Source organism: Pungitius pungitius, chromosome 8 (assembly GCF_949316345.1).
Source record: "Pungitius pungitius chromosome 8, fPunPun2.1, whole genome shotgun sequence".
In the NCBI taxonomy this organism is placed as follows: Eukaryota; Metazoa; Chordata; class Actinopteri; order Perciformes; family Gasterosteidae; genus Pungitius; species Pungitius pungitius.
The window spans coordinates 12858178-12877265 of NC_084907.1; positions in this window are offsets into that span (position 1 = coordinate 12858178).

A 19088-nucleotide genomic window follows, 5' to 3' on the forward strand; every position below is an offset into this window, starting at 1 on the left:
TTCCAACAGCTTGCGAGCCGCGTTGGAGCTAATGGTTCAAGACGGATAAATGTTTTCATGTTGGAAAAATACTATTTTTTAAACAAACTGCATTTTGACCAGGCTTTTGTTTCATCTGGGATTCATGTATACATTTAAACTGTAGGTTTGTGGTTCTCTGACAGATTGAAGGGAGGTTTGGCCTGCTCTGATTCCTTTATGGGCATCCTCTCCTTCCACTGCGGGGGCTTGTCCCCCTTCCTTTCCATCACAAAAAAAGCTATCATTTGGAAATGTCATGGCTAGTGTTTACCTGCAGTGAACCTTGATTGAGAAAGCCTGTGACTTTACACTGATGCCCTCCTAATCTGTATGACTGGCATTCGAATTTCTCTGACGCCGCCATTCAAAACACAAACATGAAATGTTGGTTTTAGAAGCGGGAGACCTGGTAGAGTGAATTTCAAGTGCTTATTCAAATATTTCATTAAAATGTAAATTTTTCCAACGCTGTATGTCTAGCTGTGCACAAGGCATGACTTAAGAAGTTATGAAGTTATAACAGCATTTCTCTCTCTGATGCCAATTAGCTGGTGGGGGGACTATAATGTCCTTACCTTGTTTTATCGCTGCATAACAGCGTGCTAACCAATGCATCACATGCAACAGGAGTTTCAGGTATTGACAGCTAAGATTAGTAGACTGGAAGCGAAAGGAATAAGTCCAACGAGTGGTGGCTAATCAATTCTCCTATCTCCCCAAAGGGCAAATGAAGTGATTAGAACTAGGGTTATCCAAAAAGAAGGAGTGAGGGAGAATTTTTAAATAAGACGCGGCCCGTTTATCTCTTGTCAGGAGTAGAAAACCACGGGCTGGAGGTTCACCACTCAGGTCACTATGGAAGCGAAAAAAAGGCAAATGATGATTACAGTTTTAATAGCTGATTGTGAAGTTGAACCAATCTTGATTAGTTCATGTATAGATTTGCCATATAAAATGTGTACTTTCAAAACCCCTCAGTTCAACTACAGACACTCAGATCAGATCAGGTATCTGATCAAAACAAAATATGTGTTTCTGGATTTGTTGTGAATTATCTGATGTGAAAACTTGAGCAACTTTGTCTGAAATTGAGATTGATTTAAGGTAGATTTGTTAAAAGGTTAAAAAAAAATGTAGTGGTACATGTGGGTTTATTAAATATGTTACAATTTATTGTCATTCCTCAAATGCTTTCAAATCTTATTGTGTCAAATCTTCTAAATGTTTTAACTAACCTCTCATCACCTTGGATTACTTCTGTGCAGTATAAATAGCTGCATATACATGAATATATATAGATTTATATTATAATTATACAGTATTTTCTCTTAGTGTTTTTGAGGTGTTTACGAATGAAATATGCTGCGGTTCGAGAAAGGCTCCATTCGATTAAGTCACGAAGCACATCAAATCTGCTGCAAGGCTTTTTCCTTGTCAATCAGTTATTCATCATCATAAAGTGTGTGCTTTCCAGAACATGTATCAATGATTAAACAGTGCTCTATTGACTTTTAAGGTGTCTGTCTGGCTTAGTTTCATTTTAACTGCCTCGACGAGGCACTGAAACTTCAGCAAAGAACCTCCGGGTTTGTATCGCTCGAGGTTCTTCCCCTTTTATTTCTTTATTTCTTCTCTCATTTTTAACTTGCAGACGGAAGAAGACAAAATGGTTGCAGGTGGTGATGAAAATAAGAGCCATCCATCATTATTTATTAGGCATGAAAAAGATACACAATAATGAAATTTAATCTCTCGGCAGACAATTATTTCCACATATTGATAACGCAATGCGAAAAGAACCATGAATCCTAATATGATGTTTGCTTTTATTGGTCTATGATACAACCATAACAAATAATGTAATTGTATCAGGGAGAAATGGGATTATTTGCACATGCTAACGTTATAATATCAATCTGCAGGAGACAATGGTATCATATTATTTTGCTGTGCTTAACTAGTTACAATTTGCATTACCTTGTTATTTCTGGCTGCAGTTTAAGACTCGCTCTGCTTTCAGCGTTTCTCAGTCTCAAGTCCGACAGCCTGCACCAGTTCCTACTTGAAGAGGGAAACTTTTACATGTGGTTTTCATTCCTGTCTGTGTGCTACAGCCTTTATCTATTCATGTATGGCCCCGATCCAAGCGTATAGATGAGTATCCATCGCTCACACCAGGCCCGTCTGAGGTTCAACAAGCGCCACACAATAGACACAATTTCTATGCAAATGATAGTGCTGGAAACAAAAACACCTTTTTTTCCATTGAAAAGTGAAAGTCCTTTAAACATTTGCATATAGGTGCACTGATTTGGTTATTCACAATTTGAAAATGATTAACATTAATGAAGGAGCGGCTCGATGCACTGACTGTCAGGCCACATCAGGCCACCTCTGCAACCTCCTCTGTGTTTTGCATGGCGAAGCATTCACGCCATAGTGAACTAATGACCAAGTCGGCCCGTGTAAAATTAGGCTGTGCATCTACTTTCTGACATTACGAGAATGTTTTATTGATGGCTCATTATTAGCAGTCCAGCAGTGAGGTGAGTTTGATCCACCCAGAAGATGTAAAGTGTAATAATAATAACGCCTGCTTAATAATTAATAGCCAAAACCTAATCCATCTCTGCAAAGAATATGTACATATTTTAGTGTCTCATTTGAATTTTTGCAACAAACACACACCTTAAAACCATTAGACAGCTGCGGTAATGACAGGTTCAAATGGGCAGATTTTTAAGAATTCATGTGTTATTGCCACAGTGTGGCCTGTGCTGCAAGAGACAGGTCTTCCTGTTTATTCTGTTTGATTCTGCGGCGCCAGTCACCACCGGAGGCTACGCCAGTGTTTGCAAGTCATTAGTGGTTTGTAAATGATATTTGTTCCCATGTGACATATCGTTTGAAATGCTTTTCTAATAATAACACCCACTGATAATAAAATAAGGGGGCCCTCGTGTTGTGATCATTTTTTTTTTAAAGAAGAAGAAATAAAGCAGGGAGACGTTTCAGAATGAAATTTTCCGTACGTTGAAATGAAGACTCTGCTTTCAGATCCGTGAAAAGGCCTCAGCTGGATAGAACCTATGGAACGTGACCTGACTCGGCTCCGTCGTGAAGCCAGGATGAAAAGCATCTTTCCCCTGAAGCTCATTGCACTCTATTCTACTGCCCCCCCCCCCCGCCCCCCCATTAATGACTCCTGACAAATACCCTGTTCTCCTGCGGTGCGCTTTCTGTTCGCCAACTTGGCGCAGGACGCAGCGTGTGGAGCCACACCGCCGCTCCAGCACCTTTCGCCTTGTCTTTTAATGAAATGAACCACCCACCCCCGCCCCCCCCACGGTGAATGCGACCCACGCCGCTGCGCTCTTATCAGGAGTCCGCTGCCAATCGGTGGCAAGCGAAGCCTGCACCTTCCCTGGATACACCATTGGTCTTTGAAATTAAAGTTGACGCCTGTAATCCAGGGAAACGGCTGCTGTACTTTCTGCTGATGATGAAGCGTGGCACAAATACTGAGCACTATCTTCTTTGGGGGGGTTGATGGCAGCTTATCAGGACACAGGCGGCTAACCTTCTTGTGCCCACGGACAAAAACTGAGGAGTCAATTTACAAAAGGCGGCATGCCGGGTGGCTTGTAAATAAAACCGTTATTTCTTTACAAGAGACACAAAAAAAGAAGAGAAAAAGAACAAAATAACCAATTTAAAAAGCCACCCAAAAAGTGGGCCCACGCAGACGAGGGGGGGCTAAGCGCTGCTGATGGAGTGTATTCATGTAAATCCGACGGAGCACAGCTGCGGGAAATTGACAGGGATCTACTGGAGCGCTTTGCCTGTAAAGGGAGGGATTTACATGGCTAACTAGGGCTTAACCACCCTCCCCCGAGTTTACCTGTTACTGCGTCTCTATGGGCTGAGGTTGCACTGCTTATTCTTAATGCCTTTTCATGCCCCCTCATATCTGTCAGTCTCACCAATGAACTCAGCATCGTGGTACTGGCACATCAGGAGTTCTGTTGGTTTCCTGCTGGGGGGAACTTTCCCCAGGCCGCCACGAGGCTGCACCTCTGCTTTGTGGGTAATTGCGATGCCATGAATGCGCGTGTGCCTCCTGAGGAGAAAGTGCAAGTCTTTTCCTTTTGGCCAGGATGTGGCTTTGGGCAAGTCAGGGGCGGTGGGCGTCGCTCCTGGGCTCCGGCGCCCTCAGCTGAATCCTGGCCCCTGCAGGCGGATCCAGCAGGCCGCTCCGGGCGCTTCAGACTAAGCACAACCCCCCCCCAACCCTACCAGCCCCCCCTCTTCCACTTTACCCGTAGAACACGCAGCAGAAAGCTCAAAGCGGTCTCAACAAAAACATCACAATGTTTTCCTGTTTCTTTTGTTCATCTGAGCCCAAGATCCCTTCATATGATTAAATAACACAAATAGCTAGCACCGATTCTGTTAATGCTGTCGTCATGTCACACAGGAAGTGAGGATGCAAAGCCCTTCTTGTGTGTTGTGTATTTTCTTCCTTTTTCAAACAATGATTTTCTCAACTAGAGCCGCCGCCAATAAAATAAACTTGCTGAGTTCATACAGGAAGTGGGCTTTTAAATAAACACATACTCATCCACACCCCTGTTGTTTACAGGGGAACTCGGCAGGGTGCAGACCCCCCCCCCCCCCCCCCCCCCCCCCCCCCCGTCAAGGCTACTCCATTTCTAAAAGAGGAAAGAGATAAAACTGTCATGCAGGTCGTTACGTTGATGTTATTCCTGCTCAGCATTAGCATTTGAAGCATTAGCATTAGCTTAATAAAGTATACTCTGATTCAAACATTTATACTTTGAACAATTAGTCATTTGTACACTTTCATGTCCACATAGTGTTAGCAATTTATGCTATTGGTCCCTTTTGAAACTTTTGGAGGACCTCTTACCCCGAGTTGCTTAAGCTAGTTAGCATAGCTTGCCGCCATTAGCACTAATTCCCACTAGACAACATCTGCATTTTAAGAATGTTATTTCAACATTGCTCGACATCCTTCACACTTTTAATTTATGTTCCACGTTTGAAGCCCTGAATCAGAAATCCATCAGCTGAACATCTAGTTTTAAATGATAAACCATCGTCAATATTATCACAGGACAAATCCTATTAGCATGGAGGGGCCCCTTAAGTAATGAATATACTTTGCATGATCAAATTATAATCCCTGAATTTGAAATTTCTGTGGATATCCAGAACCACTCTGTCATCCACTCTCTCTTATCGCCTCCTGCATCGATTCCTGTTTCAAATACTACCAGTCACTTACACTTACATTTACATAATGTCCGATGGGAAAAAATGTGTCGAACAGATTGTAATTCATAGCTCCACTCTGCGCGCTCGCTGGCCTTGATACTTCAGCTAGATACCTCACATTTACATTTCAATCAGTGATTATAGCCCCCCTCCCTCCCTCCTCAATCTCATGCTGAAAGGCATTTGGTGGGACCGGCAGGACGAGGCATGAATATTCTGTCTGGTGCATTCTGACCATCCGTTGCACACGGCATAAAGTGTGCCGTGACATGCGTCTGCTGTCCAGCACGCTCACTCTTTCTTGTTTTGTTTGTTCGAACCCCACTCACACGCCTGGCTTTATCTCGTGGTGTGTTCCTGGAATATTAGTGGGGAAGAAAAGAAAACTCTGACACACAAGCTGCTTCCTGCGAGCTCTCGCACAGCTGCAGAGTTTAAACACATCATGTCGGAAAAAAAGGTCAAGCAGGCAGAAAAATGGCTCTATTGTTAGCTTGTTGTTGACCGCAACTGTGAAATGAACATTCAACGTGTTTGTTCCTATGTTTTTGCGTATGTGGCTCCGGGCATAATAAAGGAACAAAATGGTGCGCGTTCTGCCGAGCCACACAGGCGGCTGCTGTCGACAAATGTTGTAGTTGTAGTGAAGCCCTGCACATAAAACAGGTTAAATCTTCTCTGTGGTGGAAGCCACTGTAGGAAAGTCTGCTGATTTTGGAAAGGCTCACTTCCATGTCCTGAACCGCTGGCCGCCCGCTGCCTGTTGATTTCTTGGTTGGCGGTAACCAAATATCCAACTTAGGGAAAAGTCCTTCGGCCGATGAGTCACAGCGAAGCGTGCAGTCCTTACTTTCTAATTGCTCATTGGGTGGGAATGGTCTTTGTGTCGGACCTGTTAAAGTGAGCCGTGCAGCTCAGACGGGAAATTGTTTGCTTGTTTTTTTGTTTGCTTGTTTTGGAACGCCTTTGCGACTCATCCATCAGGCAGCGAGGCGGAGGAAAAAACTGAAAAAGAGCAAATCATAATAATCACATCATGCCACAAACTGCTCTCCATGGCCTTCTGTTCTTCCAAGTCTGGTTACACACACATGTTGGCTCTGCGGAATACTCAATGGGCATTTGCAAGAAATAAATTAAGAGTTGAATGCAAACCATATGGCCTTCAGAGGTTTATTTGTAAAGCCCCTGCATCAAAGCTTTTTCCAGATCACACCATATTAGCTCTGTTTTTCCAGTCCAGCGAGATCAGGAAGGTAACCACAGACTTTGCTGATGGGAAACACATGAGCGTGGCCCCGCCGAGACAACCTCAAGAGCGGCACCGCCAGGGAGCATCAGCGAAAACAACCATTCCTGCATGTCACCACGGGTTGACTTTAGTGGCTAAAGGAAGCTTTATTAGCCTCTGAGTGACCCCCGCTCTGCCTAACCCGACCCCCCGCTCCATTCGCACTTCTTTGCCTGGCTGTGGGCTCAAAGGGCCGAGAGGGAGGCGAGAGGAAACGGCAGGTATTCACTTCCACTGCTGCACTCACCTCCCAAGCATCTCACACATGGGCAAGTTCACGGTGTTGTGGGTTTGACGTGACAGCGGCAGCCCTCCAGCGCGCTGACGGGCCCAACAGCAGCAGCCTGCCCGACACTCGGGGTGGTTCCCCACCCCTCCCCCCCCTCCTAATGTTGATCTTGGGCTCGCGCTGCACACACGCGGTGGGCCTGCCAATAGCAGACACGCAGCGCCACACCGCCCAGAGTCCACAACTTGAACCAGGGTGTGTTATTCTTGATGTGGAGATGCACTCATTTTCCGCAAGATGACAGAAGCCAACTCGGGTCGCGGTTGCTTCTGCACAACCTCAAAGTCTAGAATGTGCACACGGCGCAGCTGTGGAGGTCTAAAGCTCCATTTCACAATAAAGATAACATGGCATTGGGGTCATTTTTTCTCATTTCTTGCTGTGGTTTTTTTTGTCTCTTGGATGCACATAAACACACAGATAAATGTGATATATGCTCAGAGTGATCAGCGCCCGCTGTGCGCCATCGGCCAGTTTACCTCAGGACCGACGGAAAAGCACTTCCAGGAAAAGAAGAGCCAGGGATTCCTGCTGAGGGAAAACGCATCAAAGCGCCTGACTTAAGGCTATAATTAGCCGCTGTGGTGTTTGAAATGTGGAAGAATGAAGTCTTAGGAGGATTTCAATTGTTTATTTATTTACCGCTGTTGCCTTAATTTTCCCTCCAAATGAGCACATTTTTCACCGGTGTTGAGTTCACTCTGGCTTCATTTGCTATTTGTCAGTACTCTTGTGTGTGTGTGTGTGTGTGGGGAGGGGGGGGGGTAAAGAAAACAAGCAGGAAAAGGTGCCATGTTTACATGAGTGATGTTGTTTTACATACTCGGTTCTGTCTCTCAGGTTTTATGGCAGAGGAGACGTCCTTTTGGAGTAGAAATGAAATCAGTGGAACCAGTGCTCCATACTGCTGGTGGAGACTTCCTGCACCAGTGGAACCAGTGCTCCATACTGCTGGTGTGAGACTTCCTGCACCAGTGGAACCAGTGTTCCATACTGCTGGTGTGAGACTTCCTGCACCAGTGGAACCAGTGCTCCATACTGCTGGTGGAGACTTCCTGCACCAGTGGAACCAGTGCTCCATACTGCTGGTGTGAGAATTCCTGCACCAGTGGAACCAGTGCTCCATACTGCTGGTGGAGACTTCCTGCACCAGTGGAACCAGTGCTCCATACTGCTGGTGGAGACTTCCTGCACCAGTGGAACCAGTGCTCCATACTGCTGGTGTGAGACTTCCTGCACCAGTGGAACCAGTGCTCCATACTGCTGGTGTGAGACTTCCTGCACCAGTGGAACCAGTGCTCCATACTGCTGATGGAGACTTCCTGCACCAGTGGAACCAGTGCTCCATACTGCTGGTGGAGACTTCCTGCACCAGTGGAACCAGTGCTCCATACTGCTGGTGGAGACTTCCTGCACCAGTGGAACCAGTGCTCCATACTGCTGGTGTGAGACTTCCTGCACCAGTGGAACCAGTGCTCCATACTGCTGGTGGAGACTTCCTTCACCAGTGGAACCAGTGCTCCATACTGCTGGTGGAGACTTCCTGCACCAGTGGAACCAGTGCTCCATACTGCTGGTGTGAGACCTCCTGCGTTGTCCTCCCCTGAGAGACGGGTCGTCAGACAGCAGACTTCTGTTCCTCAGGCCTTTTCTTCAGTACTTTTTACTGATATCTTCACGTGTGTTGGGCGTTTTGTACATGAACATTTGTTCCATTGCTAGCAGGACGATCATTAGTTTTACGTGATATTTTCTCACCTGGAAGCATTTGTCCTCTGAGTTTTCACTACACCAGCTTCTCAACACGCCACAGCTCATCAGCTGAAAGGCAGAGAAGGTCCTCTGTGTATGTTGGCAGCTGAGAGGCCGTCTCTCCATCAGGCCCGAGCGAGGAAGCCGTCCCGGCTCAGTTGCTATCAGCCTTTTATCAAATCTTCACTCAGCAGAGGATCAAATACCCTTCAGCTGCGGTATTTAAAGCACACAGAGTCAGCTTGTACTTGACAAAGAGCATCGGCCCACATTAAAAAAACGGTGCACACACGCTGCCCAACAGGAAGTCGTATACAAAAATGGTCCTGTTCCGATATCCCTACTGACTGGATCCACCAAGTGTGTGTAGCTGTCACTGTCTTTTCATGCATAAGATTTAATTTATTTATTTTGGTTCCTACCAAACTTCCCTCTAAACAACAGGTTCTTGGTTCTAAAATTGACGCATTAACATTGTGCCACAGTGTAGGGAGAATTCTGTAGTAAATGGTGACGATGAGAGGTTTTCCATTTATTAAAGCTGAAAATCCACACAAAACCCCACTAGATCACAAGGAATACCTGGTTTCATCCATTCGTGTCCTGACTGTATCTCATTATGGGTTCACATTTCCATAAAAATCCCAATGTGCAACCAGTTTAACAAGAAGACAAGCCAGCAATTTAGTGACACCTACTGTAAACAACGGCCTCCTGTCAGCTACATGGCAAAATTCATGAATACTGATTCTATCATGTCAGCTTCCATTAGCTGCTCAAGTGATCCGGCTCTCACTCCTGATGAAGCAGCGGGACGCGAATCCTTTCATTGAACCTGACGTTCAAAGCATAAAAGTCAGTATGAAAGAGCGCGAGCGCCACCGCAAATTGGGGAGACCCAGATCCAGTGGGGCGGACGGCGTTGTGTTTCCAGATCATTGATTGGCTTGCAGTCCAGCGGAGGCTAAAACGTCCTCATTAGGGAAGGAACTGGACCACCACGTCCCCAGTTAACAAAAGACACAACCCGGTTTTTTAATCAATTTCATGATGACGCTCGCAAATCTTTCAAGAATATCATAGATTTAGTTTGAATAGATTTATCTGCATTCATGTTGTAAATAAAGTAAAACTCTCTTTTACTTGTTTGCAATGGAATACTTTCACAAGGACTTTTTGGACATATATTTTATTTCTTTTTTCAACATACTATATATACTATACTTTTCTTCTACTAGTCTTTTACCTACTTTGGCATACAATTCTATGATTTTCAAATTGTTTGTATTGTATTAGTGTTATGAGATGCAGATTTCTCCAACATACTTTTACCCTTTTTTGATACACAATAACCATAATAATAAATAATAAATAAAATGTGTTCTCATTTGGTTCTACTTGAGCAATGTACAGAGAGTTGGTCCTCATTCTTACATAAAAGCCTCTCTTACTAATCATCACACAACCTGGATCTCTAGCACCTGTTTCTTCATCCAATGTTGACAGCTGACTCTCAAAATCAAACGGGGTGTCACTTTCAATAATTAAAGCTGTGTCTATTTCAAATAGAACAAAAGAAAAGAAAGGCGTATGTGGCGCTATGCCATGCGATGGATAGCTTCGCATCAACCACAGAAAAGAATAACCAGGCGCTGAATCCCCCCTACCTGTAAAACTGATTACGTCTCATGATTAAAAAGAGATGGAATGCCTCTGAAGAACTCCAGTTAATATTGACATTTCACCAGTGTGGTTCTCAGATGCAAACAACACAGACTATTGTGTTATTGTTGTAATCTTTAGATCAAAGGGGGCTTTAATAAGGCCATTATAAATACATCTGAAAATTCACTCTGTTATTCAGCAAACAAATCAATACAGGATGTGCACCGTTCATTGGTCTTTTATTGCAGCACTGCAGGCCGTCGCTGAGGTAGCGGAGCATAACGAACAGACAGCACGCAGGGCGTCAGCCCCCCCGCTGTGTTCAAAGTCAGCCCGATCCAGTGCACTTTATCATTGAAATGAAGGTAATCCCTCCATCCCTTTAACTGCGCTGCACATTGTTCTGCTGCTGTCCAAGGGACACATCGGTTGTTGGAGAAGCTCCGGTCACGTGACACAGAGTGTGAATTAAAGAATGACACATCATCAGGTGTATTTATCTCCTGCCCCATTGGTAAACTTTCACGTCCTCATTGTTTATTTAATGGCTATCACAGTGGATGCCTGAATCAATATCGCCAGAACTTCGGTCCTTCACCACCAGCCTGCTTTACTCCTTTGCAAAATTAATGAGATGCCTAAAAGCCCTCGTCTGGACCCAGGCGAGCTGAGGGGGGGGGGGGGGGGGACTTGGTCCGGGGGCTGCAGTGCGCAGTGAGAGCAGAGGGAAACACAACACGGACCATCTTAAATGCTCAGAATCAAATGAAGGACTTCCTGTTGGGTAACCTGTGTCTTCAGTACTTTCCAAATACAAGAACAGAATGCAGATCTCTAACCGTGAGTGTAATTGCACCAAAATATGCCGCATGGTGCTGTGGGGGGGGGGGGGGGGGGGGGAAACCTGGGAAACAATGTTATTGATCTGTTATTGAATCAAACGGATTGGTGCTCGTCAGCAGACGGGCCTCCTCGGCCACGTGTCACACGGGTCCTGTTCATCCCTGCAGAGCCGCCATCGCACACAGAGGAGGCTGATTCCTTTCTCACCTCCAGCACACACGGCTCCCCTCACCATTGTGCACAGCAGTATATAATAAACCTTGTTTGAAGTACATTAACCTGGCTCACAACAATGGTAATGTGCACCCTGAGGGGGATGCCGGCGTTATTGACTTCCTGTTCCTGGAATGTTTTTCTCCTGACAGTTAACTGAACTCATTTAAAGTTTACAGGCATGTGTGTAAAGTGTATTAAAGACATATATTACACTTTAACTGTATGATTGGGGATTAGCTGTTGATTGAATGGAGGGCTGGAGTACATCCGGGTATTAGATGAGATCTTCCTCCAACCCTCAATTATGGTTTATATTACATTATTTATGTCATTTGTGAAAGGAATTGCAATTTAAACGAAACATTTAAGGTCTAGAAAAATAAGAGTTTTAAGGTGGACCAGGGATATGGGCCCAAGCTTCCCCTTGAAACAACCCAAAAGAGCAGAAAAATCAATATTGGTGAAGATATATTATACAAAATACATTTTGTTTCGCAAAATAAAACCATAATTCGGAAACTAATTGCATTTTGAGAGAAGACGTGTGTGGGTGTTTGGACACGCAACGTTTTCACATAAATAGAACATGAAATAAGCACAATACTCATATGGATACTACAATATTAAGTCAAAAGTAAAGAATTATTATCTCAACAATAACGAGACATAATAAGCAACTAGATGGGGAACATTTAGCTAAAGAGCTGAATATTTCCCTCAGGAGTTGGAGGAGAGTTGGACATGACTACATCATGGTTGCATATTGATACGTAAAATATGATTTTCAGTAATCAGGTTATTTTAGGCTTACGGTGAGATTTAGGGTAAAAAACGCTCAACGTTGATGTCGCATTAGTTTTGAGCTCGATCCAAATGCAAAATCAAACTAACTGTATTTCAGATGTCTATTTTTCATTTCGAGGATGAATTAACTTGAATGTATTGATTATTATTATTATTGTGACATCTGTCCCTTGACTGGACCGTGTGGTTACTAAACAAACCCTGAGGTCCGTCTCTATTTCACATACAAATCATAGATATTCTTTAAATAAATCAGACAAAGTTGAACTTTTCCCTCCAAATGTCGCCTGCCATAGATGTATTTGATTGTGTTAACACTATCAACACTGAATACTTTCCACAGGGGGTGTCTCCGTCCACAGCTGTCCACAGCTGTCCACAGCTGTCCCCTGCATAGCCCAAAGGTAGAGACATAAAGCCTCCAGAATGTCATCAACATTACATACAAGTACGGAATAACTGGCTGCTATTGTCATGACGGGTTTTTCTCCTTGACTTCTGGATGTCATTTAAATAAAAGAAACACAACCAGGCTTTAATCTTCCAGATGTTTGCTAATGATTTTCATGAATTCTGCATGATGTGATTACTCATGACAACTTAATGAGATATTTCTGTGCAGTGAGATACACAAACCGCCGTTGTATTCTGCCTTATTCTCTTTGATGAAAGCCTTGTAGTGTGATTCATCTTAACCAAACCTGAAAAAGCATTTATTTATCTTTTTCACTCTCTTGACTTTTTTGCTAATGCTGTGTTTTGAAAAAGCAACAAATATTCATGAACCGCACAGCGATAATGTTGAAGTGAAATCTTTTGGAAACGTAAACTTTCCCGTAATTCAACAGATGAGGAGACAAGCTTCTGGGCCGGTTACATCCACCAAGCTGCCCATCCACAGTGGTCAGACTATTGATTTTCCTGCCAAATATAATCTGTGTCACCATCATAAATCTATGTCTGACGTCTGCACAAAGCCCCATTTTAGCCAAACACCGCCAAGTAAGGCTGTTTATTCACCGGTGGCCTGATAGTCGCCATGACAACGCTCACTACAATTAGACAACCGTGATCCCGCCTTCAAACATGCATGTAGTTAATTATTTCAGGACAAAGTGAAAGGCAAAATGCCTCAGAGGGGAGACAGAGAGACAACTGTGGAGTACTGTTCTGCTGCTAGCAATCCATGTGTGTGTATGTGTGTGTGTGCAATTAACTTTAAAATTACCATTGCACAAAATTGGAATATAATAATATCAACAATCTATTTAAGGTTATTTTAGTTTCTCCAGATCTTCTATCAGGCCACAGAAGATATCACACAACTGCTATTAAAGACGACTAAACCAACCCTCATGTGTAAGAACGGATTCAAAGTCATTCTCAAACATTTTGAATCTGCTACATATCTCCCTTTTCTGCACATGATGAATTATTAAAGAATGATGCCTTTTACCTGAATATACACAAAGAGGTCCCAACATTTTGTACATTCAATCGTCCAAGGATGAACTTCTCCATTAGCAAATTGTTAGCTCGTTGATTGTTTAAAGCGAGGAGCTGGACGTTGAGAGATGATGAAGTCGATGAGGTCAGTTGTTCATGTGTTCACGTTATTCCATGGAAACAACCTGCTGTCTTCAAATGTTGACTCAAACACAGCCTCTATTCCCAAGAAGCCCTCAGCCGGCACCATTTGCTCCATGTTAACAGCAAAAACTCATTTGCTGTGTATTGTTAAAAGTTTTATTAATAGCAATTTATGTCCCTCAGACAGAGCCTCTGCAGAAAAACGGAAAACATCTGGGCCTTGTACAAATCTATCACTCAACTTGTCAAAAAAATTTGTTCTCATGCAATATAAATGGGCCCTGGGTCTGCGGGTAGAGAGATGGGATCTGTTTCTGCGAGGGCCACGGGCCGGCTGTGTGGAGACTCCCAGTAAAACAGGTCATGCTGTTCACATCATGAAGCCTCAATCACAAACAAATGTTTTATTTAAAGAGCCAAAGCGTTGTTTACTGCAGTCTGCTTACTCTCCTTCCCTTCTCTTCCTCTCCCGCCCGGCTGCGCTCTGTGTGATCAGCACATTTAAATGCTGGAAGCATGCAAAGAGGAAACAAAAACACTCCTGACAGGAAGCGCTACCCTGTCATGTAGAGGAACAAATAGGTAGGCATGGCGCTAAGTGAACAAATTGCGCCGACACGGTTTAATAAATGAAGCATTCAGGGAGTACAAATGTGTTCAGCGCTGCAGAAGCTGCTGTAAACAAGCTCAGCGGCGCTTGTTTGTTGAGTGGGAGGGTGGAACGACCACAGGACACAAGAAGTTGTCTTTTGCTGATAAATACAGGACGACAACGTGAGTCTCCTGAAGGGTCTCTGTGACTGACAATAACGCATCAGGGTCTCCTCAAAGGGGACCACGCACTGGACACTGAGTGGGAAAAACTACTGCCGCACAAAGTATGTTCAAGGAAATGATTTCACATCAAACATTCTCGACATATTTCACCGTTTTTGAACATCCAAAAGTAACTGTTTGGAAGGATGTTTTTTCACTCACATATCGGCGCTTTAAATATTAAGATATACAGCCAGAAACCGGTTTGACTGGCTGGACGGCTGTGTCAGGTTGGAGGAAGTGACCTCATCAAGCATCAGATCGGTTGGATTTGTATTTCTATGCTAGATTTAGATTGTTTTACCTTTTCAATAGTCAATAAATGATCCTTTTGTTGCTTAAGCCCAACCACACACATGAGTCACCATTCAGCACACTGTAAAAAGACCCAGTGTTTCATTAATGCGGCTGTTGTTGTTGTTCACATCGAAAGACCCCTGTTTAGCATATGATGAGATGATTGTGCGTGTGAGCGGGAGGGAATGAGTGCTGCTTAATGTGGTGGACAGTGATCAGCCCCCCCTGCCCCCCCCCCCTCCCCCTTCAGGACTGCAGGCCATCTCATTTACATTCTCCCCGTTTGAACGCTGCAAATCTACTGCGGCTCCACGCCTGCTGCCCGCAGCACCCACCCAATATCTGCCTGCATGTGTGTGCGTGCATGTCTGTGTGTGTGCATGTGTGCGTGTGTGCGTGCATGTGTGTGTGTGTGTGTGTTACTGCTAAGTCAGCCAAGTAGGATGTTGCACAGGTTAAAGCCTTTAAATGAAAACGGTTATTCCCATGACTAATTCATGAGATTCTGAATTACGACTGACAAACAACAGAAATGTAAGAAAGAACAGAGCCATAAAGGCCTGTAGAGCTGGAATGAGATGAATGAATGAGTGTGGGGGGGTGAAAAATCTGACTGACCTGGTCAAACACAAGTCTATGCTCTATCCTGCTCTGAACCCCTGCCACAGTGGTGAGGAGCTGCAGGAAGACAGAGTGAAAGCAAGAGGGGTGTGTGTGTGTGTCTGTGTGTGTCTGTGTGTGTGTGTCTGTGTGCGGCTGTGTGTGTGTGGGTGGGGGTACTGCACAAACCCAGGCAGGGGTGCCACTCTTCACATGTCCTTTTACCGCACTCACAAAGCACCACACAGTGAGACAAAAGGTGAAGGGTACGCAGGTCAACACACACACACGCACACACACACACATATGCACAACCCCCCCGCCCCACCACCACAGCCTCCTCTTCATCTGCCCGTCTTCGCTCAGCATCCTCCACTCACCATAAACCAAGTGCTGTGAAGGTTAACGGGCCTCTCATCACCTGAAGCAACAACAACAACAGGAATGCAGGGCGGCGCTTTCCAACGGCACAAAATACATGTTGGTGTTTCTACCTTGAACCCAGGGAGGTAGAAAACAACTCTTCAGATGATGCAACAAGGAAGTGGCAACAATTTACGGGTAGTTTCTGCAAACTGTGATGATCCCACATGTTTGAAACAAAGACCCCGTGCCATTTGAAACGGAGGCGAGCAGATCGATGCTGCTACACAGTCTGATATTTACCTGCTTAGCAAACATATCGCAACTGAATATTTGGGATCGCATATTCAGACAGCAATTTCATTTGGGAGGAGATCTTCCCTCAGGGCATAAAACATCATTAACATTATTATTGTCAGAGCCCCCCCCCCCACCTCACCTCCTCTTTTCCGTTAATTCAAAGGAGTTGTATTTACATGATAGATCTACAGTATTGACTGAATAATTTCTGTAGAGTGCGAATATGCAAATAGCTGCTCAAATGCTAGAAAATACATACCCTATGTGCAATTATGTAAATTGTCTTTGGTTATTCATTCAGTTATTCACCCTTGTATTCGCTCATGCATTCATTTGCCATATTAGGGGTTGCCCGTTATGCCCCCGAAAGTGGCAGGCTCTCTATCCAGGCTCTATGTGCAGGCTCTATATGCAGGCTCTATGTGCAGGCTCTATATGCAGGCTCTCTCTGTGCAGGCTCTATGTGCAGGCTCTATATGCAGGCTCTATGTGCAGGCTCTATATGCAGGCTCTATGTGCAGGCTCTCTATGCAGGCTCTCTGTGCAGACTCTCTGTGCAGGCTCTATATGCAAGCTCTCTCTGTGCAGGCTCTATGTGCAGGCTCTCTGTGCAGGCTCTATGTGCAGGCTCTCTGTGCAGGCTCTATGTGCAGGCTCTCTATGCAGGCTCTCTGTGCAGGCTCTCTGTGCAGGCTCTATGTGCAGGCTCTCTATGCAGGCTCTCTGTGCAGGCTCTATATGCAGGCTCTATGTGCAGGCTCTATATGCAGGCTCTATGTGCAGGCTCTCTGTGCAGGCTCTATGTGCCGGCTCTCTATGCAGGCTCTATGTGCAGGCTCTATGTGCAGGCTCTCTGTGCAGGCTCTCTGTGCAGGCTCTCTGTGGACTGACAATGCAGGAAAGGCCCCTCTGCAGAGCAGGTTCACGGGGGCCGAGAGGCTGCTTTGAGGAGCGAGGAGCAGGAACCACCACACACACACATGCAGGCACCAGACATGCCAACCCTCCCGATTTTTCCGGGCGACTCCCGAATTTCAAAGCCCCTCCCGAAAATCTCCCGGACCGACCTTTCTCCCGATTTCCACCCGGACAACAATATTGCTGCACCATCCTTCACTTTAGCGCGCCGTTTCAGACCGAACAATAATGCAAAGAAAACCGCTAGCACCATCCTCCCCCCCCCCCCCCATACACTGTACATGAGCACGTTCTTGTGTCGAGCTGCAAGTCACACACACACACACACACTGAGCCGCTGTGCCTCCCGACAAATAACAATTTTATTTCCAACACTTTCCGGAAATGTAAAAGAAATGACATTCGAAATAAAAAATGTCATCAAATCCCTGCTGCTTAATATGAAGAAGAATTAGGTTTTGACAAGCGATATTAGACAATAAAGATAACACTGTTCACGAGAAAAACAGACGGGGTAAATGATGGAGGAGGGAGATGCAACTTTTTCAAAGTTGATCAAACACAAAGTTCTGTAGCTGCGCCCCCGCAGGCGTTTGGAAGTTGCTGCTCAGTGCTGTAGGTGCATGAGCAAATGTTGCCTTCTGTGTTTTCGTGGTATGCGAGTGTACATTATAAGCTCATACGTTTCCTATGCTCCCCTGAATCCATAAGAGCACATGGCTGGGTCCAAAGAATTGATTTCCACAAGGACTGATGGGGAAAATCTACACATAATGCTGGGAACACATGGTGGTGATCAGACTTTTGACCTCCCCGTGACCTGCAATCACTAATTTTCTGCTTTCTTCCATGTGGAGAGGGAGTGTGGAACTAAACTTGACGTGCAAGAAAAAAAGTGAAAAGAAAGAAAGCGTTGAGTGCAGAACGGTATTGTGTCATAACACTGAATAGCTTCACTGTGTAATATAATAGATGCTCAAGCACTGACTGATTACAGCTGGTGTGTGTGTGTGTGTGTGTGTGTGTGTGTGTGTCAGTGGGCTTGTGTGCGTGTCCATGTGGGTGTTTTATTATTTCTCCTGCCTCCATCCCTCTCTCCCGCATTTACTCCCATTCATTAGGACTCATGCATTAAGACTGAGCTGGTATTGATTTGGAAAAGCAAAAAACACATGACACGCTGACATGGGGGTGTACGGCCGACATTCAGCAGTTAACTGTGAAAGAAAACCACCAAACCACAAACTGCTGTTGTAATGTGGCATTACAACACAAACGCTGAGGCGGTAGTCTGATGTAAAGCACTGCCGGGGGGTGAGAGTGTGTCCCGTTGCTGCACCCACGGTGACTTAAAAATATGTTTAGCGGAGGAAGAAAGAGCAGGAAGGAAATGCAGAAGACACACTGAGCAGAGAAAAAACATTGGCAAACACGACAGCAAAACTTCCTCCAATATTCAGTGTTAACTGAGCGAGTCAATTGAGTCTGTTACAGTTACATTTTAATTTTCATTCCAATTAATATGTCTTTACTGGCCGTCGATTTGTCACCATGGAATATATTCTTCATTGCACAGCTGATTTTAGGGTTTATATTTGCAGAAAGCTGCGATAATAGTCATATTATCTAAGGTGACTTCTTGAGGTCAAAATGACAGATGCTTAAAGACAGCGTCGGAATGTAAGGAAAACATCAAAAGAACTGATAGTGCTTCATCTCGATTTTACAACGGCATATTAATTAGTAACTTTACCAACTGCATACATTACGTTGTGTAACTGCACAGGCAAAAGGATAGTTACTATTAATGCATTACTAATGTAATAACACGGTAATATATGTTTAAGTGGTATAACTGGTTCTTCAAAAGGTTGACAGTCAGAGAAATACACAAAGTGTAATGGCTTCCAGTCCCTCGACCCCCCTGTTTATGAATCAATGCGATTACAGTGGAACATCGTTTTTATATTAAGGACAAACCACGTTTCATCTGAAACTGGTAAGTACCAGCACTTTCCCTACTCT